Consider the following 23,212-nt stretch of genomic DNA (forward strand, 5'->3'; position numbering starts at 1 on the left):
GACTTATATTTATATGATACAATCATAATCTTATTATGGTCTATTGTTTAAGAAAATGAGTAACTAACGATAGGTAAAATTAATAGGGTTAAAGACAAGTCCAAAAAGTCTCTAACTTCCAATTCCAAATAAGAGGTTAAGACACAGAGCTCCTTGCAGATGCGTGATGCGACCTCACAGTTTGGCCAGCATGCAGCATTACATAACAATTCATAATTTTATTTATTATTTTTTACGCGTATGATCATATCAATATTTGTTGAGGGGGCACAGCATTCCATTTGGGCGGGCATTGCCCGTCAATACCCCCCCCCCCTTGGAGCCGACCCTGCCACCTGGTAATGACTCAATTTGTTAATTGCTGACATTATAGAAGTCCCACTGGCACTCTGAGCAGCTGCAGTATTTAAAATGCTGGTTCACAGAGTATAACAAGCTATGCTTCACATGCACGTGCAGAGAAAAATGTTAACACTAAAACAGTGATAACTTTTACTAGAAGCATTTTGACCAATACATGTATATTGCAAATATGTTTCTATTCAAAGATGTAATTAATCTATGTACATTTAAATTTTGACCGGAATGTCCCTTTAAATAGTAAAAGTTAAGTTTTATTTTTTTGCAATCCTCTTTCTGGAAATAAATAATCTTAACTGAGTGCTAGAAAAGTGCTATTTTTTTTCTCTTTTTTTCTTTTTTGTTACACTTATATGTCAGATAAATTGTGAGGAAAACTGAAAACTATGGGGCCCATTTATGGAGCTTGAAGGGCCGTGTTTCTGGCGAGTCTTCAGACTCGCCAGAAACAGTAGTTATGAAGCAGCGGTCTAAAGACCGCTGCTCCATAACCCTGTCCACCTGCTCTGAGCAGGCAGACAGGAATCGCCACAATACAACCCGATCTAGTACGATCAGGTTGATTGACATCCCCCTGCTGGCGGCCGATTGACCACGAGTCTGCAGGGGCCGGCGTTGCACCAGCAGCTCTTGTGAGCTGCTGGTGCAATGCTGAATACGGAGAGCGTATTGCTCTCTGCATTCAGCGAGGTCTTGCGGACCTGATCCGCACTGTCGGATCAGGTCCGCAAGACCTTTAGTAAATAGGCCTCTATATGTCAATATATAAAATAATTCATTTATATAGGAAATTCACCTTTGGATATAAAATTTGACTATTGTCATATCACAGACCTACTTATTGAAGGCAGGAGCGAACCCCATGACATAGCCCCCTGCTGTTAAGATACACAGTAACAGGCCAGCGTGCCTAAGAGGACAGGAGGAAATACATTTGCTCAAATTGTAAACATTTTAATTCTAAAAACCTTTATTTCACTTTCTCCTAGGATTAGAATCTCCTGATGCAACCACCTTCAAATGTCCCCTGTATAGATAACAGGAAGTTTAAACACAACAAAACAAGAGAAACAAATGGTCCCCACTCAATATACACATCAGATCATGAGAGAATCATTGATGTATTATCTAAATTATTTAATATATTTTAGCCAAACTGGATACATCAAGTGCACCCTGGTGTAGTGGAGACATGGGTCTTTGAGAACATATACAGGGACAATGAACCATTTCACACGCAGGAGTTAATTAATACATGCTGGGTCAGTATACAAATATACAGACTCATTAATATATCTATTCTGAATTTAGCAGAAATATTCTTAACTTGTAATATAATCAGGGGAAATGATACTACATTTAATATAAAATTGTTATTTTACATGAAATAACTTATATATGTACTGTATATAATATTCATATAGTTAATATACATCAGTACTGTACAAATGTACCAATAAATAAGTATAAGATAATCATCTAGGGTGAGATTACATATACAGTGTAGGTTTCAGCGCAACTGCTGAAACCCATGCTGCCTGTAAGTTCACCTTGCACATCGGTTGAATCACATATACGGCACCAGCAAATCATATACTGCCGTAAGTCAGATAAACCGGTGACATTCAGAAATGTGCGGAAATAGACATTTCTGGAGTCGTCAGTAACTTATGGCAGTTTATGAAAAAAAAAATGTTTCATCGCCCGTAAAAGTCTAACCTGCCTCCAAAAAAGAACCTGACACGTCAAAACCCATATATACGCCATCCCCACACATCACAACTAATAATAAAATGTATTAACCTCTAAACCACCATCCCCCACAACGCAATCTACCTATTTAACCTATTAATCCCTAATCCCCCAACCCCCAAATCGCAAATATGCTGATAAATATATTAACCCCTAATCCATTTCCATCTACAACGCAAAGTACCTATCAACACTATTAACACCTAAACTGCAATCTCCCCACAACGCAAAGTACCTAATTACCCTATTAACCCCCTAATCCGCTAATCCCCCACAAAGCAATCTACTGTAATGGGTAGAGAAACTTCCCAAAGCAAGAACGGAACCCAGTGGCAGAGAACAATAAATAGACAAAGTCCAAGGCATCACAACAGGCAAAGGTTGAAGCAGAGATCCAAGGTCAGTGCAGGCAGCAAAGAAGCAACGTCAAAGACAAGCCAAAAGTGAAAAGCCAGGGAAATCCAGAATACAAGGTAAGGTAACAGGATAAGTGCTTAGTCTCTGTGAATCAGCCAGCAGAATAACTCAGCAATGAGTGAGAGGGCTGTCCAGCCTTTAAAACCTGCAAGGGCTCAGGTAACGCACTTTGCAGCAGTCACCTGAGCACCTATGGGACACAAGGGTGTAGCCACAGAACTCCAACATTGAGGTAACAAACAGTCTGTAGACAAGCCGGGTAAATCGTTCCTTAAAGTATATTTTATTCGAGTGAAAAACAAAAGGTACACACCACTCCACACACCACAGCTAACATCCCACAGAACACTCCCCCTGTCTGTCAGCCAGGAATGTGCACTCCTGCGAATTCGCGTGCACACTCCCATGCAGACACCGCAAATTCGTGTGGGTACTCCTGTTACCATGACAGAGCCCCCCACCAAGGTGCGGCTTACAGACACAAAGCAGGGAAGTCTGTCAGGGTGCCTCCGATGGAAGGTCCGCACCTTCGCATTGGCATGAAGATTACCCACAGGTAACCAGGAAAATTCCTCAGAACCATAAACCTTCCAGTGGACCAGGTACTCCATCCTGCCACAACGTCGCCTGGAATCCAGGACCTCTTGTACTAAGTACTCTTTAATACTATCTACTTGGATAGGTGGAGGAGGAGCAGCAGTCCTACCAGGAAACGGGTTGTGATGGTATGGTTTCAGGAGAGACACATGGAACACTGGGTGGATCTTGAGTGTGGGAAGTAAACTCAATTGAACTGCCACAGGGTTCACTAGTTTTGTAACTGAGAAAGGACCTAGGAATTGTGGTTCCAGTTTCTTGGAAGGACAAGTCAAGTGGAGATGTTGGGTAGAGAGCCACACCTTGTCCCCTACATGATAAAGTGAAGACAACCTCCTTTGTCTATCTGCTTGACGTTTTTGTTGTGCCTGGGAAACAATCAACTGTTGTGTCAAGGTGCAAAGCAGAGAGCGGAGGTTGCGTAGATGTGTGGAGACCTCAGGAACAGGGATAACAGATGGTAGATCAGGTAGGGTATTAGGTTGGTAGCTGTAGTTAGAATAAAAAGGGATCATTCCACTAGAATTGTGTTTTTGGTTATTGTATGCAAATTCTGCTAGGGGTAGCTGCTCTTTCCAGTTGTCTTGCAGATAAGTATAAAAGCAGCGGAGGAACTGCTCAAGGGTCTGATAAGTCCTCTCTGTCTGCCCATTTAACTGAGGGTGGTAGGCAGTGGAATGGCACTGGGAGATACAGAGGCTCCGGGAGAACTGGGTCCAGAACCAGGAGGTGAACTGCATGCCACGGTCAGATACAATAGATTTGGGTACACCATGAAGCCGGAATATATGTTGGATGAATAGCTCAGAGGTCTGGCGTGCTGTAGGGAGACAGACAACTGGTATGAAGTGCGCCATTTTAGTGCATCTGTCTACAACCCCCATCATGGTGTTGTGTCCCTCCATGGATGTGTTGGCACAGGTAATGGTTGTAACAGCCCTGCTGGTCTGGAGGATGGTTTCTTGTTGCGGGCACAAACAGAACAGGAGGAAACAAAGGAGCGGATGTCCGAGGTCATGGAAGGCCACCAGAAATGTCTTTGTGTGAGTTCAATAGTATTGTGGATACCACGAAGGCCCACCATGGGATTATCATTGTGATGCTGCATAACAGCAAGGTGATGGTCGGTTGGTACGTAGATATGTTGTTGGTAGAGATGCAGGCCATTGATGACCGGAAGATGGGAGGCTTCAGCTGCTACAGTATCACTGGATACTTTTATTGCCCTTTATCAGTGACTGGTGTGGGGCTAGGAAGAAGGAAGAGGACAGTATGGTTTCTTGTATGTTAGAGGAAGGAGCCTCATCAATGGCATACATATTTGACAAGGCGTTCGCCTTCCCGTTCTTGGAGCCTGGACGGAATGTTATCTGTAGGTCAAAGCAAGAGAAGAAGAGGACCCATCGGGCTTGTCTTGGACAGAGTCTTTTTGCTGATTTGAGGTATTCCAGTTTTCTGTGGTTGGTATATACTAGCACAGGATATGTAGCGCATTTGAGCTAGTGTCTCCATTCCTCTAGTGCTGTTTTGATGGCCAGTAATTCCCTTTCACCTACATCGTATTTGTGTTCGTCACTGGTCAGTTTACGGAAATAATAGGCTACTGGATGGAGCAGGTCTTTCTCTCCTATTTTCTGTGACAGAACAGCTCCAAGCGCTGATTCGGAGGGCATCTGTTTTCAGATAAAAGGTACTTGCTACATTTGGTTTTATAAGGATAGGGGCTTGTGTGAATAGTTCTTTCAGTTATCAAAGGCATGTTGTGCAGCTAAAATCCAGGTGAAAGAGGTGCCTGTTTTGGTCAGTGCTGTGATGGGGTGCATATGGAGAAGAACCCTCGGATGAACTGTCTGTAGAAGTTAGAGAAGCCCATGAATTGTTGCACCATATGTTTAGTCTTGGGAACAGGCCAGTCGATGATTGATTGTATTTTCTTTGGGTCCATCTGTATGCGCCCTAGTGACAGAATGTACCCCAGGAACTCAATGGTGACTACTTCGAAGGTGCATTTCTCCAGTTTTCCATATAGGTGGTGCTGCCTCAGGTGGTGTAATGATCAGCAATTCGATTGCTGTTTCTTTAGTCTGATTATGAGTATTCTCTGGTAAATAGTTTGTATGTATCATGTGATTAAGTCTGTCTGCTAGTGAGGAGACAGAGTCTTAATCACCTGGATTAATGTAGCCCGGAATATTCACCTCAAAATTATAAGTAGTAAGATCAGGTGAATTATATCTGGGTCCAGAGATAAGTTTGTACTATGTAAACTTTTATAGATAATAAGTAGCAGTTTATATAGGTTTGTGACAGATAAGTGAGGTCCCCTTTAAGGTAATACTGTGCCTTTAAATAATACACCTTGCGGTAAAGATAAGTTCACAGTGTGGAGTATAATGTTTCAGCTTGCTGGCCCTTTAAATAATACCTGGATATGGATGGGAGGGCGGACAGCGCCTAAGACTAAATACCGGCTACACTATTAGGAAGGCCCCCTATTAGGTCTAGGAGTGATAGCAGTGTAGGATAAATAGGAGCGCCTAAGGCTTAGGTATAAACAGGAATCGCACTTTGATTAAAAATACATTAATTTATTACACCATCTCAATATAAACAAAAATATTAAAATATTAAAATGAATACGACCATTGATTGGAACAAGTTATTTGGACCCTTGTTAGAGGATCTTAGCTTAATTGAATCAGTCTCTCTTCTGGTTGTAACAGATATAGAGATTTAAACAGGTGCTTAATCACAATAAAAAATTACAATAAAAAATTAAAAATTAAAAAATTAAACAATACTGTGCTTGATCACAATAGTAAATTAACTTAGCTTAGTTACACAACATATAGTACATATAATGTGACAAGATAGTGATAATCAGTGATTATAATGCTGACGTGGAAAACTGTGATCTAAAAATATGGTACCAAACAAAAAGTGGTTGAAAAAATCCAAAGATATTCGAATAGTTAAAAAATCGAAAAATCAAAAAAATCAAAAGATGAAAAAATGAAATAATAAAAGACAAAACCAGTTTGTCAAAAAAGTGAATTATAATTGTGTTATGCTTAAACCAGCTGACTGCTGGTTCATGAGAGAGAGGGATACAGGAACTGCTAGGGATAAGGAATCTTACATTACACCGGGCCCGGGAGGTTGAAAGAGAAACAAAGACAGGGGTCCCCTCACTAAAATCGCTGTAGAAGAAAGTACAAAGATATTTTTGTCTCCCCAGCAGAGTCACAGGGAAGGCAAAGAGGGGAAATTTACGACATTTGAATGTGCATGTTCAGCACTGTGTTGGGACTTTGAGGATAGTTCAATTGATTGTTCAGTTTTAAACAACCAACGTGGCGCATGTCCATGTTGTAAAGACTAGGATTCTGGATCAGGACAGCCCCTAAGGATATTGATTTTATCTCTTCCACAGTTTCCCCATTTTGGATTATTCCCAAATGGACTAATCTCTTGGACATTTTATAGAATCTGTATTTGTGTATTTTAAATTGTATTTTTTAGTAATTCTTGACATATTTGTAAGTTATTGCCAGCAACATTGCAATTCGTTTAGCCTATATTGGAAACAAGAATATTGCTACCATATTGTTTTTTGTTTTTTTGATTTGTCTTTTGGGCCAACATCATAGCTTACTATATGAGAATCTTTTCCTATTAGGAGTCTGTATTATGGTTGATTGTGGAATTGATTAGAATCACTTTCACTATTGTGACATAATTTATCACATATCTTTTTAAGCATAACACAATTATAATTCACTTTTTTGACAAACCGGTTTTGTCTTTTATTATTTCATTTTTTCATCTTTTGATTTTTTAGATTTTTCGATTTTTTGACTATTCGAATATCTTTGGATTTTTTCAACCACTTTTTGTTTGGTACCATATTTTTAGATCACAGTTTTCCACGTCAGCATTATAATCACTGATTACCACTATCTTGTCACATTATATGTACTATATGTTGTGTAACTAAGCTAAGTTCATTTACTATTGTGATCAAGCACAGTATTGTTTAATTTTTTAATTTTTAATTTTTTATTGTAATTTTTTATTGTGATTAAGCACCTGTTTAAATATCTATATCTGTTACAACCAGAAGAGAGACTGATTCAATTAAGCTAAGATCCTCTAACAAGGGTCCAAATAACTTGTTCCAATCAATGGTCGTATTCATTTTAATATTTAATATTTTTGTTTATATTGAGATGGTGTAATAAATTAATGTATTTTTAATCAAAGTGCGATTCCTGTTTATACCTAAGCCTTAGGCGCTCCTATTTATCCTACACTGCTCCCTTTAAATAATACACCTTGTGGTAAAGATAAGTTCACAGTGTTAAGTTTACTGTTTCAGCTTGCTGGGCCTTTAAATAATACACCTTGCAGTAAAGATTTGTAAATAGTGTTAGAATACTGTATCAGCTTGCTGCGCTGTTAAACATTACACCATACAGTAAAGATAAGTTCACAGTCTTAACGGCAATGCTAACACTTGTATACGGAACCTGGCTCTAGCAGCTGTGTGCGTGCAGCCTCTCTGATCCTCTCCGCAGACTGCGGCCTGTGTCCGTTAAGCTGGAAGTTGTTAGAGCGGCGTGCGTGCTGCAGTTGCAACAAGTGACTTCTGCTTTAGATGAGAAGTAGCTTCAGTTGAAGGAGACAGAGCTAATCACAGAACAAGTGATACTCTGTTTTAGACAAGTAACAAGAAAGGCTGGAGAGTGAGTGGGTATCAACCTTCAATAAACCAGCAAAGGTGTATGGGAAATGGAAAGCTTTTAAAGGAAAAGAGAGCCAGATAATTGATTCTTAAGGTGGTATGTGAGATGTAGTAACACAAGTTAAGGTGGAACTGAGGCGTTCATGACACATCCCCCCTCAAAAGAACCTCAAGGAGGTGTCAAGGCGCTGGACGATCAGGATGCCTACGGTGGAACACAGACACCAGACGGGGAGCCGATAGATTGGATGCCGGCTCCCAGGAATCCTCAGATGAGTCATACCCCGACCAGCGGACAAGGTATTGGAGTTCACCGTGATACCTTCGGGAGTCGACTATAGAATGTACTTCGTATTCGGGGTCAGGTGTAGGAGATTCTGGAGGAGATGGAGAGACATGGGTAGAGGGATCACAGGGTTTAACAAGTGACACATGAAATGTGGGATGTATAAGGTAAGTTGCTGGGAGTTGTAGGGTAACAGTGACAGGGTTGCTTATAGCCACTATCGGGAAAGTTCCCACAAACAGTTTATTGAATTTCCTACAGGGTGTAGGTAATTTAAGATTTTTGGTGGCGAGCCAAACTAAGTCACCCACTTTGTAGGCGGGTTGGGGACGATGGCGTAGGTCGTAGTATCGTTTCTGGGTGGCTTGTGCTTGCTTGATGTTCTCTTGTATGACAGTATAGGTCTGTTTAATGGAGTTGACCAAGTCATTTACTTGTGGACAGGGACTGTTTGCAGGAGGTAGCGAGTGAAAACGAGGGTGCCTTCCTGAGTTGACATAAAAGGGTGAAAATCCTGTGGATGAATTAGTAGTGTTATTGAAAGAAAATTCAGCCAGGGGAAGGAGCGAAGCCCAAGAGTCGTGTTTATGGGAGCAAAAACATCTCAGGTATTGCTCCAACCATTGGTTGGTACGTTCACATAGCCCATTTGTTTGCGGGTGGTATGATGTAGTCAGGTGTTGCTGAATGCCAAGAGATTGACATAGGGATCTCCAAAACTTGGATGTAAATTGCGACCCTCTGTCACTGAGTACAGATACTGGAAGGCCATGCAGTCGAACAATCTCTTTGATAAATAGATCTGCAGTCTGCTGTGCTGTAGGAAGTGAAGCTGTAGGAATGAAGAGGGCCATTCTAGAGAACAGGTCAACTACGACAAAGATGACAGTCATGCCACAGGAGCTTGGAAGATCAACGATAAAATCCATAGAGACGTATGCCCACGGATAGTCTGGTAAGGGTATGTTTTGCAATAGGCCCAGAGGGAGTTGATGAGATGGTTTACAGGTTTGACAGGTGGAACAGGAACTTATATGTTGTTTTACTGAGTGTCTCATAGAAGGCCACCAGAAGTGCCTTTGTAGAAGGTCATAGGTCTTATGTATTCCCAAATGACCAGCTAAGGAGGAATCATGAGTTGTAGATAACACTTTTGTCCGGAGAGATGGTGGTATGTAATATCTTGACTTATTACAGAGGATACCGTTTTGATCAGGGGTGAGAGGGTAAGTAGCCTTTGTTGTATCCAGTTGTTGTTGGTTCTTTAATTCAGTGCTATCAGGTGAGAGTACACCGATTATGGATGTAACGGGAACTATTGTTGAGTTGGGAGGAGCTGTGGAAGGCTTAATATCTTTTCGAGACAGAGCGTCCGCCTTACCGTTTCTTGATCCAGGTCGATATATGATGGTGAAATTGAATCGTGAAAAGTACAAGCTCCACCTGAGCTGACAAAGTACGACTAGTTTGAAGATATTGTAGGTTTTTATGGTCCGTATAAATTACTATTGGATGTTCTGCGCCCTCCAGCAAATGTCTCCACTGGTCAAATGAAGTCTTAATTGCGAGAAGCTCCTTTTCCCCCACTGGATAGTTGAGTTCAGCAGGTGTAAGGAGTCTGGAGAAGTAACACACTGGGTGCAAAGGATCTTTTGGTAAGAGTCTCTGGGATAGAATAGATCCGATGGTGTATTCGGACGCATCCACTTCCAATACGAATTGTGCTTTGTTGTTGGGAATGTGCAGTACTGGGGAAGTGACAAATAGAGATTTAAGGAGTTCAAATGCCTTTTGAGTTTCTGGAGTCCAGATGAATGGCTTAGAGGTCCTAGTCAGGTTAGTGAGTGGCCTAGCAATGGCTGCAAAATTGCAGATAAAGCGCCTGTAAAAATTGGCGAAGCCTAAAAACCGCTGGACTTCTTTTATGTTGGAAGGTATAGGCCAAGTGGTGATGGCAGAGATTTTACTATCCTCCATAGATATCCTGCTATTGCTAATGCGATAGCCAAGAAATGATACTTCATTTACATGGAAGAGACACTTCTCTAACTTGACATACAGCTTATGTGTCTGTAATCTGGATAACACTAACCTGACGTGTTTGACATGTTCAGAGAAAGAGGAAGAATAGATAAGAATATCGTCTAGATAGACCACCAGGAAAGTGTTGAGGATGTCCCTAAAGATATCATTAATGAAATTCTGGAATGTTGCCGGAGCATTACACAACCCGAATGGCATAACTGTATATTCGAAAAGACCATACCTGGTACTAAATGCAGTCAGCCACTCGTCTCCGGACCTTATTCTTACAAGGTTGTAGGCGCCCCTAAGATCAAGTTTAGTAAAAATAGTGGCGCCTCTTAACCTCTCAATTAACTCGGGAATGAGAGGCAAAGGGTACCTGTTCTTTTTAGTATGCTTGTTTAATTCCCGATAATCTATTATCGGACGTAAAGACCCATCCTTGTTTTTCACGAAAAAAATGCCGGCACCGGCAGGGGAGGTGGAAGGGCGAATAAAACCTTTTTTTAGATTATCAGTGATATAGGTTTTTAAATGAGCCAATTCAGGTCTAGAAAGAGGATAGATGTGGCCATAGGGAATGGTTGCCCTGGGAAGTAAGTCTATGGGGCAATCGTAAGGCCTATGTGGGGGCAACGACTCGGCTTCTGTTTTATTGAAGACAGCAGAGAAGTCAAGATATTGTGTAGGAATAGGAGATGAGGAAGTAGTGAACAAGTGAGTGTTTGGAAAACAAGTTGAGACACAGTAGGGAGAGGAGAATGAAATGGTGAGGGTATCCCAATGTACCACAGGTTGGTGTAGTTGAAGCCAAGTGATTCCCAGAACAATAGGGTAAATGGGAGAAGAAATAATGTCAAAGGAGATAGTTTCAGTGTGACCAGGTGGAGAGGAAACGAGTAAAGGAATAGTCTGTTGAGACACTGGACCAGATGCTAAATGTGAACCATCAATGACTTTTATAGGCAAAGGTGTGCTTTTAAACTGAAAGGGTATTTTATTTAATTCAACCAAACGTAAATCAATAAAGTTGGCGCAAGCGCCTGTATCGATGATGGCGTTACACTCTATCCTGTGTCGGTTCCACTGCAAAAGCAAGGGAATGGTAAGGTAAGCTGTAGCAGTGGTTTTTGTGTGGAAACAATGTTTTATGTTATGGATCTTACCTATCTTCTGCTTTAGTAATAGTGGGCAGTCCTTAACTGCATGACCAGTACCTGCGCAGTACATACATAAATTCGCAGTTCGGCGTCTAGCCTTTTCCTGCGGGGTAAGTGGACCCCTAATAAAACTGATGTCCATGGGTTGATCGGATGGTGGACCAACGGTTGGAGGAGTTGGCAGTACCCTGCGAACAGGTGCTGTAGATGGGCTTCTTTCCTGCTTCCTCTCTCTAAGGCGTCTGTCAATTGTAATCGTGAGGGCATAAAGGTTGTCAAGACGATCCGGTATACCAATCCTGGCGAGCTCATCCTTGATCTCCTCTGCAAGTCCGAGACGGTATTGGTTTTTTAGAGATACCTCATTCCAGAGGGAATCTCTAGCCCAGATTCTAAATCTGGTAATGTACTCTTCTACCGGTGCTTTAGACTGCTTTAAGTTCCTGAGTTTACTTTCTGCAGTTATTTGACGGTAGGGCCCCTACCGTCAAATAACTGCAGAAATTAAACTCACGATGACCGTAGGGGTCATCGTAGAGGCCTGATAATGCCTTTAGGAAAGCATCCAGGGAATTTAGAATGGGGTCCTGGGTCTCATAAAAGGAGTCGGCCCAGGCCCTGGGTTCTCCCTTGAGATAGGAGAGTATGGTTAGAACCTTGGACCTATCAGTTGCATATGTCCTAGGACAAAGGTCAAAAAGCAAGAGGCATGCATTCCTAAACTGCCTAAATGTGGAACGATCTCCAGAAAATTTCTCTGGGTAGGAGACTTGGGGTTCTGCTTGATGATCAGTTCCAGAGTTCCTATTTGACAATGCTTCCCTTAAACAGGCTTTGAGACTCTGGTTTTCTACCTGCAGCTCTCTAAAAGCCTGTGTCAGACTATCCAAACGCTGATTTAGGGTATGGATTTGTGATGTCAGGTCACTGGGCTCCATTAACAAATATAGATTTTAGGGCTGGTTTATTATGTAATGATCAGCAATTCGATTGCTGTTTCTTTAGTCTGATTATGAGTATTCTCTGTTAAAAAGTTTGTATGTATCATGTGATTAAGTCTGTCTGCTAGTTAGGAGACAGAGTCTTAATCACCTGGATTAATGTAGCCCGGAATATTCACCTCAAAATTATAAGTAGTAAGATCAGGTGAATTATATCTGGGTCCAGAGATAAGTTTGTACTATGTAAACCTTTATAGATAATAAGTAGCAGTTTATATAGGTTTGTGACAGATAAGTGAGGTCCCCTTTAAGGTAATACTGTGCCTTTAAATAATAGACCTTGCGGTAAAGATAAGTTCACAGTGTGGAGTATAATGTTTCAGCTTGCTGGCCCTTTAAATAATTCACCTTGTGGTAAAGATAAGTTCACAGTGTTAAGTTTACTGTTTCAGCTTGCTGGGCCTCTAAATAATACACCTTGCAGTAAAGATTTGTAAATAGTGTTAAGAATACTGTATCAGCTTGCTGCGCTGTTAAACATTACACCATACGGTAAAGATAAGTTCACAGTCTTAACGGCAATGCTAACACTTGTATACGGAACCTGGCTCTAGCAGCTGTGTGCGTGCAGCCTCTCTGATCCTCTCCGCAGACTGCGGCCTGTGTCCGTTAAGCTGGAAGTTGTTAGAGCGGCGTGCGTGCTGCAGTTGCAACAGGTGACTTCTGCTTTAGATGAAAAGTAGCTTCAGTTGAAGGAGACAGAGCTAATCACAGAACAAGTGATACTCTGTTTTAGACAAGTAACAAGAAAGGCTGGAGAGTGAGTGGGTATCAACCTTCAATAAACCAGCAAAGGTGTATGGGAAATGGAAAGCTTTTAAAGGAAAAGAGAGCCAGATAATTGATTCTTAAGGTGGTATGTGAGATGTAGTAACATAAGTTAAGGTGGAACTGAGGAGTTCATGACAGGTGGGCTAATATGGTCTTTAAATGTCTCCTGTTCATCCTTTATTCTCTCAAGCAATTCTGGAATAAGAGATAGCGGTTCTTCACCGTTATGGCATTGAGAGCCCTGTAGTCCACCCAGGGTCTGAGACCACCGCCTTTCTTCCCTACGAAGAATATGCCGGCACCAACTAGTGATGTAGAGGGACAAATTAACCCTTTGGCCATGCGCTCCTCTATGTATTTTTTCAGTATCTTGGATTCTGGCTTTGACAGGGAATAGAGACGTCCATAGGGCAAGGGTGCTCCAGGCAAAAGGTCAATTGGACAGTCATAAGGCCTGTGAGGCAGTAGCTTATCAGCCCCTTTTTTATAAAAAAACATCCACGTAGGCCTTATACTTTGAGGGCAAGGTACATCCAACAGTAGTAGCGATATGAGCAAGAGTTGCAGAGGAAGGACATAGACAGGAGGTGACACAAGGTGAGGAAAAGGTCAGTTTACCGGTTATCCAGTCCACAGATGGGTTATGTTTCTTTAGCCAGGTGATTCCCAATATAACCGGGAACAAAGGAGAAGGAACAATGTCCCATATAATATGTTCTTAAATTAGAAAAGTTCGAGCACCAGGGTGATTAAGCAAACATGCAGGTGTGCAGGCTGTCCCAGACTAGCACCCAAGTCTCCAACGAATATTCCAAAACAAATGGATAGCAGCACCACCATATAAAAGTTCATAATCTTTATTTAAGCCATCATAGCACTAAAAGAGACAACGTTTCGGTTAAACAACCTTAGTCATGTCTAATTTAACAAACAATTAAAAATGGCCTTATAAAGGCCCTTAGCCACACCTATATTACTACCTCCAATTAACCCCTTAATTTCATCACATATATGTTATACATTGATTAAATTATAGCTCCAACTAGTGGTTGCCTAATATTTATTTAGAAACAAATCCAGATTCCTATCCAAAAAATGCACAGAAGGGCTCCATCTAGTGGACTTATACAATATATATTTATATTTAGGGATGCTATTATTCAAAAGCAGACATTACAATCCATATTCATTGTGATGAGAGCAGGGTGTGATGTCACTAGTTTGTGGGCGGGGCTTAGGTCTGGTGTCTGTGTCGCAGTTAGTTTAGTACAATCAACCTGTCTAGATGTGTATTGCTATGCTCTGTAATAAAATAGAGTTGTACCATCATTGCTGTGTCCTGCATATGTCCTGCATCTCATGACATGGTGTCAGAAGTTCTGGACTGCGCTTCTGTTCCTGATCGATTGCAATGTTAAAGTTTACCCCATCTGAGCCTTTTGACTTCTCAGCCTGCAGCTTGGCCCACATGGCGTCAGCGGTTTCAGCGCTTCAGGATTGCATCCAAACTGAACAAGGAGAGTGGTGAAGTACAGGTTAATTCTCTTTTATACTCTATGGGGAAAGATGTGGAGCCAGTGTTCAATGCTTTTACTTTCCAAGAAGGGGAAGAATTTAACTTTGATATAGTTATGGATAAACTCAGTGCCCACTTTGTGCCCAAAAGAAATGTGATTCATGAGAGAGCTTGTTTTCACAAACGTAATCAGCGTGTGGGAGAATCTGTGGAGTCATTTGTGCGCAGCCTGTATGAACTAGCTGAATTCTGTGAGTTTGGTGTTGCTACAGAAGAGCAAATCAGAGACAGAATAGTTATTGGAATTGCAGATGCTGAAGTCTCCCTGAAGCTGCAGTTAGAGCCTGATTTAACGTTAGATGGGGCTATTAGGATGGCCCGCCAGAGTGAACTGGTGAAAAAGCAAAGTGCTGATCTGAGGTCTGAGAGTATTGTGGATGAAGTGCAACAGTCTAGGAAAACTACTAGTGAAAGGCACAGTGTGAGCTGTAGATCTAAAGTACTGGAAAGGCCTAGAAGTGGATGGGCGCAACATGGCCGATGCACACGTTGCTACCGGGCTCATGATCAGAGTGCTATATGCCCGGCCAGAGATAAAAGATGCAGAAAATGCAACAGAATAGGCCATTTTGAAGTGGTGTGTAAAACTGAATACATTAAGGAGATGCAGGTGGACAGTGACCAGGAGGGTCAGGAAGTGTCTTTTGTGGGGTCTGTTGTGGAACGGACAAGCTCAGAGGAAGAATGGAAAGTTACTTTTACTGTAATGGAGCCAAAGTTGATTTTAAGATTGACACAGGAGCAGATATCACTGTAATGTCTTTTGCTGAATTTATGAAACTGCCTCGACAGCCCCAGCTGGCGAAGGTTACTACAAATGTCCATAGTCCTGGTGGCCGCATTGATTGTGTGGGGAAATTTCTTGTCAGCTGTGAGTACAAGCAAAGGAAGTTCACCATGTGGGTGCATGTGATCCGAGGTCAGTGTGTTAACAGTTTATTGAGCAGAAAAGCAGCCTGTGACTTGGGCCTCGTGGCCAGAGTGAATGAGATTTCCGAAGATATGTTTGGCGAGTTGGGCCTACTGAACTGCAAACCTGTCCGTATAGCACTTAAAAGTGACGCAGTCCCATACAGTATTTCTACCCCTCGTAGAATTCCGTTCCCGCTCATGCCTCAGGTGGAGAAAGAGCTTATGCGCATGAAGTCTTTGGGGGTTATTGAAGAGGTTGTTGAAGCGACTGATTGGTGTGCCCCCATTGTTCCAGTTGCAAAGAAAAACGGAAAGGTGCGCATCTGTGTGGACCTGAAAAGGTTGAATGAAGCAGTGAAGAGAGAGAGATTTGTGCTGCCGACATTGGAAGATATAGCTCCAAAGTTGGCTGGGGCGAAGTTCTTTTCCACATTAGACGCTTCTAGCGGCTTTTGGCAGATCCCCCTGGATCCAAAGTGCCGCAAACTGACTACCTTTATCACACCGGTAGGTCGGTTCTGCTTCTGCAGACTCCCCTTTGGGATATCCTCCGCTCCTGAAATTTTTCAAAGGGAAATGAGTTCTCTCCTGAGTGACCATGTGGGCACAGCGGTCGTCATGGACGACATTCTAGTGTATGGGTCTACAGTGGAGGAGCATGATCAGCGTTTAAGTTGCGTGCTACAGGCTATCAAAGAGTCTGGGCTGAAGCTGAATAAAGAAAAATGTCATTTTAGGAAAACTGAATTATGCTACTTTGGGCATATCATCAACGGGGATGGCATCAAGCCAGATCCCGAGAAAATTTGTGCTATTGAACAGATGAAAAGCCCTTCTGATGTACATGAGCTGAGACAGATATTGGGCCTTGTAAATTACGTGGGCAAGTTTCTTCCTGATTTATCAACAGTTTTACACCCTGTCACAGAGTTGCTTAAGAAAGACGTTGCCTGGGTCTGGGGACCTTCACAAGAAAAAGCTTTTCTGCCCCAGTGCTGGGGTTCTACGACCCTTCAAAAAAGACTGTGGTTAGTGCCGATGCAAGCAGTTATGGGTTGGGGGCTGCACTCCTGCAGCTGAATGACAACAAACTACAGCCCATCGCCTACTGTTCCCGCACACTGACGGCTGCGGAGTCAAAATACGCTCAAATTGAGAAAGAGTGCCTGGCTGCAGTTTGGGCCTGTGAGCGCTTTCAGCGTTATCTAGTGGGTTTGGAGAAATTTAGTCTGGAAACTGACCACAAACCGCTAGTCCCTCTAATCAATTCTTATGACATTGACAAAACACCCTTGAGATGCCAGAGACTTTTAATGAGACTGCTCAGGTTCAATGTTCAGGCAGTGCATGTGCCGGGGAAACAGTTGGTTGTGGCAGATACACTATCCAGGCTCTGCTGGCTGCTGCTGAAGAATCCTCCACAGAATCGGATGTGAAAGTGTATGTTGATTCAGTTCTGGCCTCTAAGTCCATTTCTTCAAGGAAACTGGAAGAGATAAAGAGAGAGACATATTTGGACACAGATCTGCAAGAAGTTATAAGGTACATAAAAGAAGGCTGGCCCGAGAGCCGGGCAGCCTCGATGTCTTTAAGTGCTTACCAGCCAGAGAGGTCGCAGCTGGAGGGGTTGGTGCTGTTCCAAGACCGCATTGTAATTCCTGTCAGCATGAGGAAAGAGATGTTAAACAGGATTCACGATGGCCACTTAGGCATTACAAAGTGCAGAGAAAGGGCAGCTACAGCTGTGTGGTGGCCTGGGATCAGCTCCGACATTGCAAATCATGTGTCTAAATGTGCCTTTTGCCGGGAACGCCGGCCTACTCAGAGAAGGGAGCCCTTAATGTCTACTCCGCTGCCTGCAGGGCCGTGGCAGAAAATAGCTGCTGATTTGTGCGAACTGCACGGGAAAAAGTTTCTTGTTGTGATTGACTACTATTCCAGTTATTTGGAAATTGCACCCCTGAATGATATCACAAGTCAGGCCGTTATCATTCGTCTGAAGAGCTTGTTCGCCCGCTGGGGCATTCCAATGGAGCTGGTGAGTGATAATGATATGCAGTTCGCTTCTACAGAGTTCAGTGCTTTCAGCAGGGAATATGATTTTGTACATTCCACGTCAAGTCCACATTATCCGCAGGCCAACGGAATGGCTGAAAGGGCAGTTCAAACAACAAAATTCATTCTAAAACAATCTGAGCCGTACCTAGCCCTCTTGTCATACAGGGCGACGCCCATTCAAGCCACCGGGTTTAGCCCGGCACAGCTGATGCTAGGACACCAGATTCGCACCACTTTACCCTCAGTGGGTGTCTTCAAGCCGCCTGGCCCTGTTCCTCGGGACAAAGTCCTTAGGAGGGATGAAGAGGCCAAAAAGGGTTATCGTTTCTTCTACGACAGGAGACATTCTGTCAGGCCCTTACAGGAACTGAAAGCGGGCCAAAGTGTCAGAATTAAACTGGACGATGAGAAGAAATGGAAGACGCCTGCTACGGTAGTTGGCCGCTCTCCAGAACCAAGGTCTTATACAGTCCTTACGGAGGGAGGCACGGTTACACGCTGTAACCGAAGACATCTTCAGTCTGTACCTGAGAGTCTGGAATTGGATGCCTCAGTACCACCGCCGGTGGGATCCCCTGTTCTAAGAGAGGTGCCTTCCCCTCAGCAAGACCACAACGGGGATATATCTTTGCCTCCAGCGGACTCTTGTTCACCATCTTCTGTATCAGAGGACAGTTCATGCAAAGTTACATCAAGCGGAAGAGTGGTGAAACTTCCGGCCCGATATAGGGACTGACTTTAGCTAGAACAGTGACCGGAAGTATGGGCAGAATAATCCCATGGTCACTGTGGACTAGGGTAGTCTACCCCGATGTCCAAGTCAGGATGTAATTTATCTGTTCATGTTTTCTAACCTATTTGTTTTTATAATGTTCAAAAACAAAAATGTTGTTGTATACCCTGTTGGTGTACCTTGTTATTTGTTATATGCAAATGTATGCTTCGCCTTTGAAAAAGGGGAAGATGTGATGAGAGCAGGATGTGATGTCACTAGTTTGTGGGCGGGGCTTAGGTCCGGTGTCTGTGTCGCAGTTAGTTTAGTACAATCAACCTGTCTAGATGTGTATTGCTATGCTCTGTAATAAAATAGAGTTGTACCATCATTGCTGTGTCCTGCATATGTCCTGCATCTCATGACATTCATTATACACAGTGCAGCTCGCTCCTGCTGTCAGAAAGAGCAGGAGCAAGCTGCACTTAGTGTTATGGCGCGGTCGGGCCCGGGCTGTGACTATACAGCTGGCCCGATGCGCTGTGTGAAAAAAACAGACCCGCTCAGAAGAGCACAGAGAGCGGGTCTGAAAAACAGCCGTTTTAAAAAATTCAAAGGGAATATTATGTTTTATAAAGTTTGCGCTAATATAATGTTATATAATTCTGCACTATGTGCAGAATTATATAGCATTATTTTTGAGGTTTACTGTCCCTTTAACTTTGAACTTGCAAACTATGCTTCCAACAGTGTCTCTAGGAACATTCAGTGCCTTCAATTCTTTTTGTATCCTGTTCCTTGTTTGTGAAGGGCGATGATCTCTTCTCCTAACTTTTTGGACCATTCTTTTGATTTAGCCATATTTCTAACATGCAGTCAAATGTGACAAAAAAAAAACCCGTAGCCAGTTCAGGTATTTCATGTGTTCTAGCTCAAGCACACCTGGTGCAGCTAATGAAGCCCTTGATTAGTTACATCAGGTGTGCTTGAGACAACACCTGTTTTGCATATTTGTGCTGTTGTGAGGGATTCTGTTCAGGGGGTTGACTAATTTTGAGACTGCAGAATTCATGAAAAGTTGCATTTTCAGTTGAATTTGTGGAAACCACTTGAAGCATTAGTTGTGTTAAGCTATGTCAATTGCTTTTGTGTGATTTGTTCATTGCAAACAGCTGAAAGTCTGTACATTTTGACAATAAGCCTAATTTGCAATGGGGGTTGAATAATTTTGATTACAATTGTATGTGTGTGTATATATATATATATATATATATATATATATATATAGGTATGTATCCATATAAGATCAGCACTCTTACGTGTCTTATTGGAGCCTGAGTCACAGGTAAGTACAGGTATCCAAAAAGAATCTTCTCTCCTTTGCATAGCTTTTTCTAAACATTTATTGGTTCCAACGTTTCAGCCCCAACCTGGGCCTTTGTCAAGGTAACACGCAATGAAAACGGACACAATACTTATACCCTGTTAGACCACTCCCCCACTCACTCAGGTGATGCTCTGTGGCCCTCTTAAGGTGGAATCTGAATGTTGCTGGCTTAGCTGCTCACTGGATTTTTTCCAACTATTTACCTTTAAAATAAAGCTATAATACATTAAAACATAATAGGCATAACTGCATCCCTAGAAACTGTCTACTTATACAGGGTATCAACATATTTACAAGTAACTACTAACTATTCCTTAAAAGAACAGTAAACACCAGAATGTTTGTTGTTTAAAAAGGTAGATAATTCCGATTATCCTAGCTTAGTGAAGGAATAATCTAGATTTTATTAAAGACACAGAGATGAATATTTGCTTCACTTTCCTTTACTACTAGTGTGCAGCATTTCAAAGAATAATAAAACAAATTACATAAATACAGAGAAAAAAGAACCAATGTAATTAGCCCAGGAAAAGGCTAATGTAGATAACAGGGTAATAATGGACCAATCAAAAGACCCATACTGTCCATAAACCGACCAATGAGCTTCCCATCTTCCTCTTTCTTGCTTGACGCTCATGAAAAAGAAATTTCCGAAAAAACAGAAAATACTCAAAAGTCCAACAATTAACAAGATTAACAGTAACCAGAAGACTTGAAACATTCTTGAAAAAACTTGAGTTGAAGAAATCTGAGAATTGATAGAAGACAGCTTGTAAATCAATTTCAATCTCCTGGATGATGATCGTGGCTTGATAGAAGGTGCAAATCCAGTGTTAATTAGGGATATTTGAGAAGTTGGTAACTAAAAAATAAACTATAAATGGTAATATCATATAAAAACATATTGGAAGGGAGAGACAGAATAGTAGAGGAGGGAAATATTCGTCTCTGTGTCTTTAATAAAATCTAGATTATTCCTTCACTAAGCTAGGATAATCGGAATTTTATTACAAGACCAGAGACTTCATATTTGCTAGTTTAAAGCAGTTATTTAAAAAGATTTTGAGAGGCGTGTTGAATGGGTTTAAAGTAAAAATGTTTAAAAGTAGTATCAGAAGACCAATCTGCCGCTTTTAAAATCTCCTGAAGAGGAGCAGATTTTAAAAAGGCGTTAGAAGCAGCAGATCCTCTTACTGAATGAGCTGAAAAGGAACAATTAATACCAGCTTCAGACAAAACCCATTTAATCCACCTCGCAATAGAAGTAGGAGTTACAGGAGCATGAGGGGGAACAAAAGATGAAAGAAGTTGATTTTTTTAAGAATCTCTAAACAAAGAAGTTTTGGATTCATAGGATTTTAAACATGAGAAAACACATAAGGAAGGTTCAGATGGAAAATAAGGCTAAAAAATAGAAGATACGCCTAGATTTAGAGTTTTGCATTAGAAGGGGTGCGTTAGCTACGCGTGTTTCCCCCCCCCCCGCACCTTTTAAACAACGCTGGTATTTAGAGTTCTCTGAAGGGCTGCGTTAGGCTCCAAAAAGGGAGCGTACAGGCATATTTACCGCCACTTCAACTCTCAATAACAGTGTTGCTTACGGACGCGGCCAGCTTCAAAAACGTGCTCGTGCACGATTTCCCCATAGGAAACAATGGGGCAGTTTGAGCTGAAAAAAAAGCAGCGTTCAGCTCCTAACGCAGCCCCATTGTTTCCTATGGGGAAACACTTCCTAAGTCTGCACCTAACACCCTAACATGTACCCCGAGTCTAAACACCCCTAACCTTACACTTATTAACCCCTAATCTGCCGCCCCCGCTATCGCTGACCCCTGCATTTTATTATTAACCCCTAATCTGCCACTCCGTACACCGCCGCAACCTACATTATAGCTATGTACCCCTAATCTGCTGCCCCTAACATCGCCGACCCCTATATTATATTTATTACCCCCTAATCTTTCCCCCCCAACGTCGCCGCTACCTACCTACACTTCTTAACCCCTAATCTGCCGGCCAGACCTCGCCGCCACTATAATAAATGTATTAACCCCTAAACCGCCTCACTCCCGCCTCAAAAACCCTATAATAAATTTTATTAACCCCTAATCTGCCCTCCCTAACATCGGCGACACCTAACTTCAAGTATTGACCCCTAATCTGCCGACCGGACCTCGCCGCTACTCTAATAAATGTATTAACCCCTAAAGCTAAGTCTAACCCTAACCCTAACACCCCCCTAAGTTAAATATAATTTTTATCTAACGAAATAAATTAAATCTTATTAAAAAAATAAATCCTATTTAAAGCTAAATACTTACCTGTAAAATAAACCCTAATATAGCTACAATATAACAAATAATTATATTGTAGCTATTTTAGGATTTATATTTATTTTACAGGCAACTTTGTATTTATTTTAACTAGGTACAATAGCTATTAAATAGTTATTTACTATTTAATAGCTACCTAGTTAAAATAATAACAAAATTACCTGTAAAATAAATCCTAACCTAAGTTACAATTAAACCTAACACTACACTATCAATAAATTAATTAACTAAACTATCTACAATTATCTACAATTAAATCAACTAAACTAAATTTCAAAAAATAAAAAAAGATTACAAGAATTTTAAACTAATTACTCCTACTCTAAGCCCCCTAAAATAAATAACAAAGCCCCCCAAAATAAAAAAATGACCTACCCTATTCTAAAATAAAAAGTTAACAGCTCTTTTACCTTACCAGCCCTTAAAAGGGCCTTTTGCGGGGCATGCCCCAAAGAAAACAGCTCTTTTGCATTTAAATAAACATACAATACCCCCCCAACATTACAACCCACCACCCACATACCCCTAATCTAACCCAAACACCCCTTAAAAAACCTAACACTAAGCCCCTGAAGATCTCCATACCTTATCTTCACTACGCCGGGTATCACCGATCCATCCAGAAGAGGGTCCGAAGTCTTCATCCTATCTGGCAAGAAGAGGACATCCGGACTGGTAGACATGTTCATCCAGGCGGTGTCTTCTATCTTCATCCATCCGGCGCGGAGCGGGACCATCTTGAAGCAGCCAACGCGGATCCATCCTCTTCTTCCGGCGACTGATCGGAACAGCCAATAGAATGCGAGCTCAATCTCGCATCTCAATCGGATTGAACTTGAATCTGATTGGCTGATTCAATCATCCAATCAGATTTTTCCTACCTTAATGTCATGAACCAAGCCTCCAGACGAAAAAGAAAAAGAAAAGGTCTGGGAGGCATTCTGCTAAGAAGGGCTGTGTGGGGATTTGAACCTGTGGCTCTGTGGTTGCTATTTCTGTTTGCTTACATGTTGAGCCACAGCCAGTTCTAGCAATAGCATGGATCTTAAAAGATCTGATAAATAACTATTTGCCTTACTTGTTATTACACCTGTGCAACACACAGGTGTTCTCAATTCTGG

Source organism: Bombina bombina, chromosome 6 (assembly GCF_027579735.1).
Source record: "Bombina bombina isolate aBomBom1 chromosome 6, aBomBom1.pri, whole genome shotgun sequence".
NCBI lineage: Eukaryota > Metazoa > Chordata > Amphibia > Anura > Bombinatoridae > Bombina > Bombina bombina.